Here is a 12890-nt window from a genome sequence, read left to right on the forward strand (position 1 = left end):
GAACCTTCACCCCCCAATCTAGGGAACCCTCCATGTAGACGGGTTAGCTGACCCGTTTAGGCTCAGCTGTGCGTCATCTAGAAGAGGGGAGATGTAACATAAATGTAAGGGTAGGGTAGTTGTGCCTTAGCGAGATTTGAAGTGATCTGTAGAAATAGTATAATTGTAGATGTAGTGTCATTTTGGGTTATTAAGAATTGTAGTATTTAATATCAGTCTTACACACATGTCCTGTTATTAGCATCTGAAAGAGACAGGACCATTCTCTAGGATAGAGTTGACACCTACATGCCAATAAAGTCTCCCATACAAATGCACAGGAATTGTCACCTTCTGGAGCTTCAAAGAGGACTGCTGGTCACCTTGGCTGCGGAGATCTGCAGGGGGGCAGTGAGAGACTCCAAATGGTCTGCAAGCTGTGATTGGTATCATCAGATCAAAGGAATGTATTTTATCTCTCATAGAAGCTAAAATATTAGTGGCAGAGAGATGAAAATAATTCCTTCTTATGGCTCACGTGTTGGGCTACAAGTACATGTAAATCTGTGTCTGTAGTGTGTGTGGAATCCTAGAGAATTGCACAAAATTGTTATATGGCGCCTGATTGCGGCAGGCAAGCAGTGTTTTTTACTGTCGCAATCAGACCGATACGCTGGTGTCAGAATTCCTATCCCTGGCTCAGCGGTCAGCGCCGTTCTGGGCCAATTTGACTCTGGTCAGTTCAGAACACAAAACATTGTGTGGGCTGAGATGGGGACACCCCCCTGGGGTTGATTGGTCAAGGGCTAAAGTCCAGCCCACATTCATATTCCAATAAATTAGGAAACCTGAGTTTTGGATGGTGTTCTTCCTTGAAGCCAGTTCTAAACTGGGGAGTCCCCACGCGGTTTCCGGTATGCTTCTATCAAGGGATAAGCTTTGGTAAAGTTTATTTCTGTTTTTATTCCTTTTTATTTTCATAGCAAATTGCCAATTGTATGTATTTTTGTATTGTTTGTAACTCCTTTTGCTTTGTATATATTTCTTATGCACTGCCCACTTTTGGGATATTAAATTATAAAATTAATAAGTGACTTCTGTGTACTAAGCTAGGACTCATATCTCTGAAGAGATTGTTGCATTTTAGTGCCTTATTACTTGGTCTAAGCTACATGCCAATCTGTATGCAATTGCACTGTGTGTTGGCAGATTGCATGCAGATTGTAAACCAGACGGAGATCTGCGTGTGTGTGGTGGCCCAGCAGACCAGTCTGCGGACAAACTGTTGGGTGGTGGCAGGCTATCGTTTGTTGTGTGTGGGTGGGTGGACAGTGGGAAGAGTGATTAACACCGGGGTTCTAGCTTGTAGGATAGCTGGAGGAATCCTAGTGGTGTGTGATAATTGCTAGACTGCTCCCCAACCCTTACAGTGCACCAGATTGTATGTAAGATTTGTATCTGCCTGTGTGTGGTCAGCCAGCTGGATTGGAGTGGAGTCTCCCTCTAGTGGTGGCCATTGGCAGTGCGGGCTGTGAAAGTATCACAGCCAGTCTTATTACTCAGTAGGAATTTCCCTTATTCCCTTATACTCCCCAGTCACAAAACCACATCTCGGTTAGCTAGTCGCCATGGGCGTGGTCGATCGTGACACCTACTTAGGTGGCTGCAGCTTCCGCCACTAAGACCTAGAACAAAATGATCAAACACCTCTGATCGCTCAGCTCTCTTTCATCAAACTGAAAAAAGCTGGTGACTGTCAGTTTGCTGAGAGGCTGAGCTAGCTGTGATTCATACTTACCTGTAAAATCCATTTCTTGAAGTACATCACAGGACACAGAGCCATAATCATAACACCTATAGGTGAAGGACACTGGCAAATAATCAGAATTGATGACCCCCTATATAACCCCATCCACACAGGAAGTACCTCAGTTTTGTAGAGATGGATTTTACAGGTAAGTATGAATTAAAAATCAATTTTACTTTATGTACATCACAGGACACAGAGCCAAAATCATAACATATGGGACGTCCCAAAGCAATGCATCTGAGGGGAATGGGGCACAAAAAATACCGCCATCTGACCCCTAACAGAAGGATTACACTACTGCCTGTAGTACACTGTGGAAAATATGTGAATAAACTGCGCTAACTTAAAACTAATCTGTAAAGTAAAACACAATATAAAGCTGCTAACACTCCAACCGACAGTGATGGTGATCAAAATATTAAGAAAAATAGTGTAGCGCTAAAAATGTGTGAGTAAATGTGCACGAAGTAAAACGTAAACAATCAAACCAAAATGCAAAAAAATGCAAAAAATCAAAGTCCAGAATGTCCATAAAGTGTAAACTGACTTGAAAAAGGTGTTGACTCCAGCATGTGAAATAACTGCAACAAACGATAAATCCCACACCAAAGGAATAAAGGAATCAAGATGTGCTCACCAGATGGTATGGACCCAAAGTACTGTACAGCAAATGGGTCATACACGCTGTATATGTAGATGTCCTTGGTCCCGAATAGGCAGGACCCTCAGCAGCGTCTCTGGATCACAGGTGGTGATGAATATCTTCCAAACCGGTCCGCACGGGAATGCCTAGGAGTCCCCACTCATGGGATTGTGGAGAGGGATAAACCAAAAGGACCCCATAGCATAATACCGTATGGGCAATTTATTGGAAGATAAAGGAATACACTGTAAGATTCTGGTACCTTTGGTACCCTTATTGCCCATTTTCCTCTTCATATTGCATCCCACCTTTTAGTTAGGTGGAACGCATATACCTTTAAGCCGGATGACATCATCGCTGAGCGCCGCTCTGAGCGGCTATTTCAATCGCCGGCTTTCTCTCTCACATTGTTCGTTCAATGTTACCGCATGCTCACAAGCCTTGTCTTATGCTGCCGGAGCCTCCAGCTATTCTCCTTTACCTGGAACAGACCGGAACCTCGCTACTGATCCCGTATCTCGCTACCGGATCACTCCCTCACTACCGGACCCCTCTACTTACTAACCTTACTAGTGATAAGTACCCCTCAGGGGATTCCTCCATAACTAACTTACACTATCTACTTCTGCACATTAAGGACTGCTACTATCTATGCATACTAATTCTATCATCTGCACTGTTACATAGATTGCTAGCTCTTGAGTCTACTACCATCTATCCTTGCACTGGGTTAGTCTCTCCTGTATATCATCTGCTGTCCTTACCACCTGTTACCATACATGATTACTAACCTATCTGCATTTCAACCTATTACCATCTACTACTCTCCTGAACATTACTATCAAGTGCTTATCATTGCTGTCACTGCTCACACCTGTCCCTTCAGCACATCACCTCCATACTGTCATATACATCCCATCACTCCAGGAACATCTTATTGAGTGTGTGTATATCTGTATGCTGAAGCAGACAGGCCCACAGTAATGAGTCTGGAGAGTTGGATCTGGTGTTTCAACACATCTCTACATGACTACTGAGTGGAGATTCTGCAGCTGCAAATCCATCTTACTATAAAAACGCAGGAGCGTTACAGATTGAACAAACCCAAAAAATGGATTCAGCAGAATTACCCACTCAAGTGACACAATTAACACAACAAGTAAATGCATTAATACTTGCTCTTACTGAAGTAAAAGATGAAAATCAGACTCTGAGACAGCAGGTAACCCGTCTTTCACAGCTTACTGCTGCTCAGCCCCCTGAACCTAAAATAAACCCTCCTCTAGTGTTTACAGGTGATCGGAAAAAATTTAGTGAATTCAAAAACGCATGTCAATGGCTTTTTTGCTAAAACCTCGTACTTACCCTACTGATCAAATTAAAGTTTGTACCGTTATTTCATACTTAACGGGTGATCCACGGGCCTGGGCAGACTCTCTCTTTGAGAAAGATGATCATCTTCTCAACTCCTATCCTTTATTCCTAGCGGAACTCGCTAGCTTATATGAAGACCCCAATAGGCAGAGTACTGCTGATATCCAATTGAGGACTTTAAAACAAGGAAGGAGACCTGTTGAAGACTTTGTAGCAGAGTTCAAAAGATGGACCCTTGATTCAGGGTGGAATGATACATCTCTGCAAACTCAGTTCAGACTCGGGTTGTCAGAAGCCGTTAAAGACGAGCTCGCCCGAGCGGATTTACCTGGCACTTTGGATGCCTTAATACAACTCAGTATCAACATTGACAGGCGACTGCGAGAAAGAAAGGCTGAGAAAATGGGAATGCCATTGTCTAGTCCTTCTCGGATTTCGGCCGTTGACCCTACTCCTATGGAGGTAGGAACCATACGCCCACCTTTATCAACTACTGAACGAGCCAGGAGAAGATCCAGAAACCTCTGTATGTACTGCGCATCCCCGGATCATTTGATAAGCGTCTGTCCCCTTGTCCGCAAAAAAGAGGGTGAGTGTTCACATGTCTTCCTAGGGGGATTAACGACTTCCTTTTCTAATCCCTATCTCTTTGTTCATTTAACATTACAGTGGGACCAGACTAGGATTACCACCAAGGCTATGATTGACACAGGATCTTGTGGGAACTATATCGATACACGTTTTGTTACTTTAAATAAAATACCTATTATTTCAAAACCTAAACCTGTCTCTGTTAGTTTCATTAACGGTATTCCGTTATCTTCTGGTCCAATCACCAGACACAAGCACTCCTTGTCACTGCTAACGAGTCTCATATGGAGACCACCACTTTTGATGTACTATCTTCACCCCATTTTCCCATTATTTTGGGACTTCCCTGGTTACACACACATCAACCAACCATAGATTGGAAAACACGGACTCTAACTTTCCCTTCTCACTATTGCGAGATTACGTATAACCTCCCATCTTATGGAAAGATCCTGTCTGTGGTGTCAGATGAGAGTCCACCACTATGGTATCAGGATCTGTCCGAAGTCTTCCTTGAGAAAAATGCTCAAGTGTTGCCTCCCCATAGGGATTATGATTGCACTATCGATCTACTCCCTAACAGCAAATTGCCTTTCGGTCATGTTTATCCTCTTTCACAGGATGAACTCTCTCATCTCAAGGAATACTTGGATGAGAATTTGACAAAAGGGTTCATCAGACCCTCTACTTCTTCCACAGCTGCAGGACTTTTCTTTGCCTGCAATAAGGATTCAAGTCTTAGGCCTATTATCGATTATAGGCAATTAAATACCATTACGATAAAGGATCGCTATCCTTTACCGCTCATCCCTGAACTCATTGAACAAGTGCGTGCGGCTACCTACTTCTCTAAATTGGACACAAAAGGGGCATACAACCTAATCCGAATCTGTGACGGAGATGAGTGGAAGACAGCATTCAGAACCAGATACGGATTATTCGAATATCTTGTGATGCTATTCGGGTTGTGTAATGCTCCCGCAGCTTTTCAACGGCTCATAAACGACATCTTTAGAGACTTACTTGATGTCTGTGTTGTGGTATATCTGGACGATATACTTATCTATTCTCGATCTTTGTCTGAACATATAAAACATGTAAGACTTGTGTTATCCAGATTACTCGCACACAATCTATACGTGAAATTAAAAAAATGCCTATTTCATAAAGAAGAAATATTATTCCTAGGATACATCATATCCAAAACTGGAATCAAGATGGATATGAGCAAGATATCCTGTATTCTGGATTGGCCTATACCAACAACTCGTAAGGCATTACAGCGATTCCTTGGATTTTCAAACTTCTATAGGAAGTTCATCAAGAACTTCTCTGCTATTGTGAGACCTCTCACACAACTTACAAGTATAAAGAAACCATTCAAATGGTCAGAAGAAGCAAATGGAGCTTTCCGCTTGTTAAAATCAAGCTTTACTTCTGCTCCCATACTACGCCATCCAGACCCATCCCTCCAATATATTCTGGAGGTAGATGCGTCAAACATGGCAGTAGGAGCAGTTCTCTCTCAACGACCAACAAATACTTCACCACTCCACCCAGTTGCTTTCTTCTCTAAATCACTAAGCAGCCCAGAGGTGAATTACCCAGTGGGTGAAAAGGAGTTGCTTGCCATAAAACTGGCACTGGAGAATTGGCGACATCTACTTGAAGGTACCCGATTACCAATACTCATATATACAGATCATAAAAACCTTCAATACCTCCAGACTAACAAAACTCTTTCCCACCGGCAGGTACGATGGTCATTATTCTTCCTAAGATTCAACTTCCTAGTGACCTACACGCCTGCAGACAAAAATAAAAAAGCGGATGCGCTATCACGATTAACCGAAGATAACTGCGCCGAAATCCCTTCTATTCCTATAATACCCTATGAACGTATTATTGGTGTTGTTCGTTCCCTGAAGGAAGAGATTTTGCACAGTATAGGATTGGATTCACCTCCACCACAACTAAGTACTGATGCAGAAGGCTTTCTCTCTTATAACGACAAACTCTACATACCCCCTACTATGCGCACCAAGATCTTGGAATTATCACATGATGTGCCTATGGCAGGACATATGGGTATGACGAAAACCCTTAATTTGCTTACCAGGCAGTTTTGGTGGCCTGATATGAAGACGTCTGTACAAAAATTTGTTTCTTCATGTGACATCTGTGCAAGGTCCAAAATTGACACTATAAAACCATCTGGTCTACTCTGCAGTCTACCAATACCCCAGGTTCCATGGGAAGTTGTGTCCTTAGACTTTATAGTAGAACTACCACCTTCCAAAGGATTTAATACCATTCTAGTGTCAGTGGACCATCTGACAAAGATGGCACATTTCATTGCTATTCGCAGACTACCTTCATCTAAACAAACAGCGGAACTACTAATGAAACATGTGTTCAAGTTACATGGAATTCCAAAGACTCTTTTATCCGACCGTGGTTCACAGTTTATCTCCAAGTTTTGGCAAGCTCTATGTCAAATACTACGGATTGAGCGAAAGCTCACTTCTCCTTAACACCCTCAGACCAACGGACAGACTGAAAGAGTCAACCAGTGTATAGAACAATATCTGCGTTGCTACACATCATACCTACAGGATGATTGGGTGGACCTCCTCCCTCTGGCGGAATTTGCTTATAACAACGCAACCCATAGTACTACTAAGCAAAGTCCGTTCTACTTGAACTATGGGTTTCATCCCACACTTCTTCCACCACGCATCCTACCATCAAGTAACCCAGTAGCCTCGGATTATCTTACCCAAATAAAAGACTCTCTGGGTTTACTTAATACCACCATCTCACACGCTCATAGTCAACAAAAAAGGTACTACGACCTTCGTAGAAGACCTTCTCCGCAATATGCTATTGGGGACCTCGTTTGGCTATCGACAAAAAATTTAAGGTTAAAGTGGAGTTCCACCCTATTTTTATACTTACCTCCATCTTCTCGCTCCGGGTCACCTGAAAAAGAAATTGATAATCGCATATTTTTTTTTTTTTTACTTACCTCGTAGCGACGAAAATATACTTACCTTACTTCCTTCTTCCTCCTTCCTCGGCCGCGGCCCGTCGTCACTTCCTGGCTCTGCAATGATTCCTGGGAGCTGGACGTCATAGCTCCCAGGAATCATTGCGCCTGCACCGGCCCCGATGTCAGTTCCGGGTCGCGCGCGTCATCCCCTTCTAAACAGCTTCTGGGCATGCCCAGAAGCTGTGAAGGGATGACGCGCGCGACCCGGAAGTGACGTCGGGGCCGGCGCAGAGCATCGTGGGACCAAAGAAGGCGGAAGAAGACGCCGAAGAGGACGCGCTGGCTTCAAGCTGCCCACATCTGAGATGGCAGCGCTGGACAAGACGTTTGCAAGGTAAGTATTTGTCCTAACAGGTAAGTGCAACCCGGGACAGATCAGAGGCTAGCCATTGTGGAATACACTAGCCCTGACTGTCCCGGGGGTATTAAAAAAAAAAAAAAATCCAGGGTGGAACTCCGCTTTAAAGATCCCTAGCAAAAAGCTTGGACCTTTATTTCTGGGACCCTTCCCAATTAAGAAACTCATTGGAAAAGCTGCAGTGCAACTCACCTTACCGGCAGATCTCAGAATACATCCCATCTTTCATGTGTCGCTACTGAAACCACATGTTCCTAACCAAGGAATAAGGCCTACCATCTTGCCTCCACCTCCAGTACAAGTTGAAGGCGGAGAAGAATATGAGATTAAGGAGATTTTGGATTCTCGTATCCACAGAGGAAGACTCCAATATCCCATAAGATGGAAGAACTATGGACCCCAAGACGACACCTGGTTGGATACTTCTGATGTTCACGCACCTAGGCTTATACGAAGGTTTCACTCTAAATACCCGGAGAAACCAGTGCTATAGGCCTTCCGGAGCCGGCCTTAAGGGGGGGTACTGTAAGATTCTGGTACCTTTGGTACCCTTATTGCCCATTTTCCTCTTCATATTGCGTCCCACCTTTTAGTTAGGTGGAACGCATATACCTTTAAGCCGGATGACATCATCGCTGAGCGCCGCTCTGAGCGGCTATTTCAATCGCCGGCTTTCTCTCTCACATTGTTCGTTCAATGTTACCGCATGCTCACAAGCCTTGTCTTATGCTGCCGGAGCCTCCAGCTATTCTCCTTTACCTGGAACAGACCGGAACCTCGCTACTGATCCAGTATCTCGCTACCGGATCACTCCCTCACTACCGGACCCCTCTACTTACTAACCTTACTAGTGATAAGTACCCCACAGGGGATTCCTCCATAACTAACTTACACTATCTACTTCTGCACATTAAGGACTGTTACTATCTATGCATACTAATTCTATCATCTGCACTGTTACATAGATTGCTAGCTCTTGAGTCTACTACCATCTATCCTTGCACTGGGTTAGTCTCTCCTGTATATCATCTGCTGTCCTTACCACCTGTTACCATACATGATTACTAACCTATCTGCATTTCTACCTATTACCATCTACTACTCTCCTGAACATTACTATCAAGTGCTTATCATTGCTGTCACTGCTCACACCTGTCCCTTCAGCACATCACCTCCATACTGTCATATACATCCCATCACTCCAGGAACATCTTATTGAGTGTGTGTATATCTGTATGCTGAAGCAGACAGGCCCACAGTGATGAGTCTGGAGAGTTGGATCTGGTGTTTCAACACATCTCTACATGACTACTGAGTGGAGATTCTGCAGCTGCAAATCCAGCTTACTATAAAAACGCAGGAGCGTTACATACACTTACAATTTCACAGGTGGTAAGAAGCATTCAGAAAAGATAGGCACTCATGATACTCCTAACGCGTTTCCTTAACAATAATATCCTCAAAGGAATTAGCCTTAGGCCAAGGGATGAAAAAGAGTTTTTAGTTGACTCAAGGGGTGGGAGTTTAAATTCAGCCCGGACCATCTCAGCAAGAGACTGGATAAACAATCTCTGGGATTGAGAGGCTGATAGAGATTCCTCTGACTCCCCAGAAGTGGAAGTTTCAGCTTGACCTTCTATAGGGTCATCTTCAGCTACATCTTCCACATCCTCGGCCCAATCCTGAGCTGACTCAGGGGGCAGCTCAGGAGAGGGGGGATCTAACCAGCTTCTTTCCTCCATGTGGTGGTGCAATCATGTCGGCAATCCTACCCTCTAGGCTGGCTAATGTCAATGCCAAATAATCCTTGGTAACATAGGCTGTGGCAGAAGTACACGTAGTAGCTACTATGCCTGACAACCGTAATGGCTCAGATTGGCTATTTGCCTCTGGCTTATCAGGAGGAGTAGACACAGTGGAAGCACAACTAGGACCTTCAGGGCCTGACAGTGGCATCACAATGCCTTTTCCAACTGTGCTCCCTCCAGCCCGATTTCGGGCAGACATTGCTTTATAGCAAGACAAACTTGAGGTACTACTTTTAAAGTGTACTCAAGGTCTGTGCTAATCTTATACAGTCTAATGCACATAACATTGATTACCAAAGATACATGACCTATTAGTGCCAGTAACATACACCCACAGCGACTCACGCAACCCAGATGCTGCTACTCTGTGTCCCCTTTCAACCTGGCAGAGGCTAGTGTGTTGGAAACAGTTTCTTGCAGAACGTGCCCCTTTATGCTTGTGTGGCGTGGTGTGTGGCATCCATGCGCACGCCAAACCGCATTAGAACACGTCTACCATGGGCCAAATGCCTATATTTAAATGCGGAGTTTCCCGCGGGCGCGAATGAGCGAACGACATAGACACGCGGTACGCGATCCAGCAGAGGCGAACATGCGAACGCTTATGAGCCAGGGCTAACCAAACAATTGGGGGAGAGAGCAATTTAGGCTAAATCTTGTTTGTCACAGCTGAAGCCTTTCAGGAAATCAGCTCAGGATAAGGAAACAGTATAACAATATGCTTTAAACAAACTTTAACCTCCCTGGCGGTATGATTCTGTCAGGAATTCTGTTCCAAAAGCGGTACAATTCTTTTCATGGAAATTTGGCGTTATGTATTATAGGCCTACAATTCTTAGTAATTACTGACTTAAGCCTGACCAAAACAAGACTCTAGTAGACATCCCAGATGTGATAAATTTGAAACACAAACGCATGAATTATAATCGAATCAATAATATTATTTTATTATTTAATATATAATATATATAATAAAATTATATTATTGATTAGATTATAATTCATGCGCTATATATTATATATATATGTGTGTATATAGATATATATATATATATATATATATATATATATATATAACGCATGAATTATAATCGAATCAATAATATAATTTTATATATATATATATATATATATATATATATATATATATATATATATGTGTGTGTGTGTATATAGGTATATATATATATATATATATATATATATATATATATATATATATATATATATATACATATATATATATATATATATATATATATATTTGCATATATATATATATATATATATATATATATATATATATATATATATATATATATATATATATATGCATATATATATATGCATATATATAATATAAAATGTGTTATGTGTTTTGTGCAACGTTTTTTTTTTTTTTTTTGAATTTCCCTCCCTAGTTCCGCTCCCATGCAGCATTGCTGCTGCAGGGAACGGAACTAGGAAGTCCTCCTACCGACAGACGAGCGGCGGAGATCTCGCTGGCGGTCACAGCAATGAGAGCTCATCGCTGGATCGCCAGGATAAGGTAAGAGAAGCTCCGCTGCGCTGTCTGCACACTCTGCCCATTGACCCCGAGCGTGACTCGGGGATACCGCTAATACCAGAAAATTCCTACCCCGAGTCACGCTCGGGTTTACCGCTAAGGCGGTTAAATATACTTTGCATAAACCTGCTACAATGTAATTACAAGCAGAAATACACCTGGCACAAGTTTATGTAAGCTTATTAAAGGGAACAGTGCATAGAATATTTATAATTTTGCAACATTTTAACCTTTTAAGGTTTTTGTTTGCTGTGTAAATATTTAAAATGGACTCACCAGTCCTGCCGCAGGAAACTTCTATAAGCAAGAATCCAATCTTCACTCCTCACGGTGAGCATGGTCTTAAAGAGCTTCAAGGACTGGGTCCCCTATATAAGAGGGCCACGGCCTTGGACCTGTAGAGCACCCTGCACAGAGCACCTTTGGGGTTTGGTATTCCAAGGGTCTGGATCCCAGGGTCCAGCGCCTAAAAAGGACAGCGTTACAGGCAAAACCTTGTATCTGCTTACCGAGGCTCGGGAACCATCTTTTTAGTCCATACATGTGTAACAAGGTTTTGAGGGCGCCCCCTAGTGTCTTTGGGGTCCCTAAACCTAGTTAACTCACTATGCCTGACAGGCGGATCCTGAGCCTCCACTATCTGGGAGCTGGGGTACATGTCTGCGGCAGTGCCTCCACCCAGTGGGGCATCCAGGGTAGGGATGTGGGGTCCCACTGGGAACATACTTGGTGCAACGAGACTGACACAGCCTAACTGGAACTAACTTTATATAGTAAGTAGCAAATGAATCAACATACATGGGAAAATACAATAGAGTAACACGGATAACAATGCAATGTGGATTTTCCTCACCCACCCACTAGCACACCTGCGTCCCAACCCCTTATCTTCACCCTAATGGCCGTTGGTGCACAAGGAGAGTTTGGGCCTTTATAAGTCCTGCTCTGCAGGGTCACTGAAGCAGCCTGAGCTGTGCAATGTCCACTCTGGACCTCAGAGTCTTTACTGAGAGTGAGGAGACAGGTGCCCTGTGGTGATACAGGGAGAGGCTTGGCTTACCCCCAGAAACGCAATTAACCAGGTCAGTCCGCTGCAGTCTCCTCTCACTGGATTCACCAGACGTCTGGACTCAGTGCGTGTCTTTGAAAACAGGTCCCTCTCTCAGCTGGTGTGGTCTTGGGTGAAGTAAGTTCTCTCAGCAGGGTTCTATCTCTGTGCAGCAGTCTTTCACAGCTAGTCACATGTCCTTTCTCTGGCTGAGCATGTGGTAACTTCTAGAAGTCTTCCATGACCTCCTTCCTCAGAGCTGTGCAGGAAGTCCTCCCAGGACATTAATAGGTGAAAATCCTGAGCAGAAGGATAAGAAGAAAATCCAGAGCTGGTGTCTATCTCCCTCAGTCTTTCCTCACACACCACTTCCTGGTCACACTGTGATGATGCCACAATCATGAGACTGGAAAGGCAGCCAGTCATGTGATCAATGCTCAATGTTTAATTAACAGCATACTGAGTCCATCTGCCATCTACTGGGCATTTCAGATAATACAGCCTGTGTAACTCTACAGGGCTACATGCTCTCCCTTGAAAATACTTGCCTTCCACTGGCAAGTCCTAGCCAGGGGGCTTAACAAAAATTCAACAGAAAAAGGTTTAGCATACATATAGTACAGTTAGCACAGTAACATCCTAGCTAGCTAGTTATCTAGG

Source organism: Pelophylax lessonae (genome assembly GCF_965119305.1).
Source record: "Pelophylax lessonae genome assembly, chromosome: 8".
NCBI classification, from domain to species: Eukaryota; Metazoa; Chordata; class Amphibia; order Anura; family Ranidae; genus Pelophylax; species Pelophylax lessonae.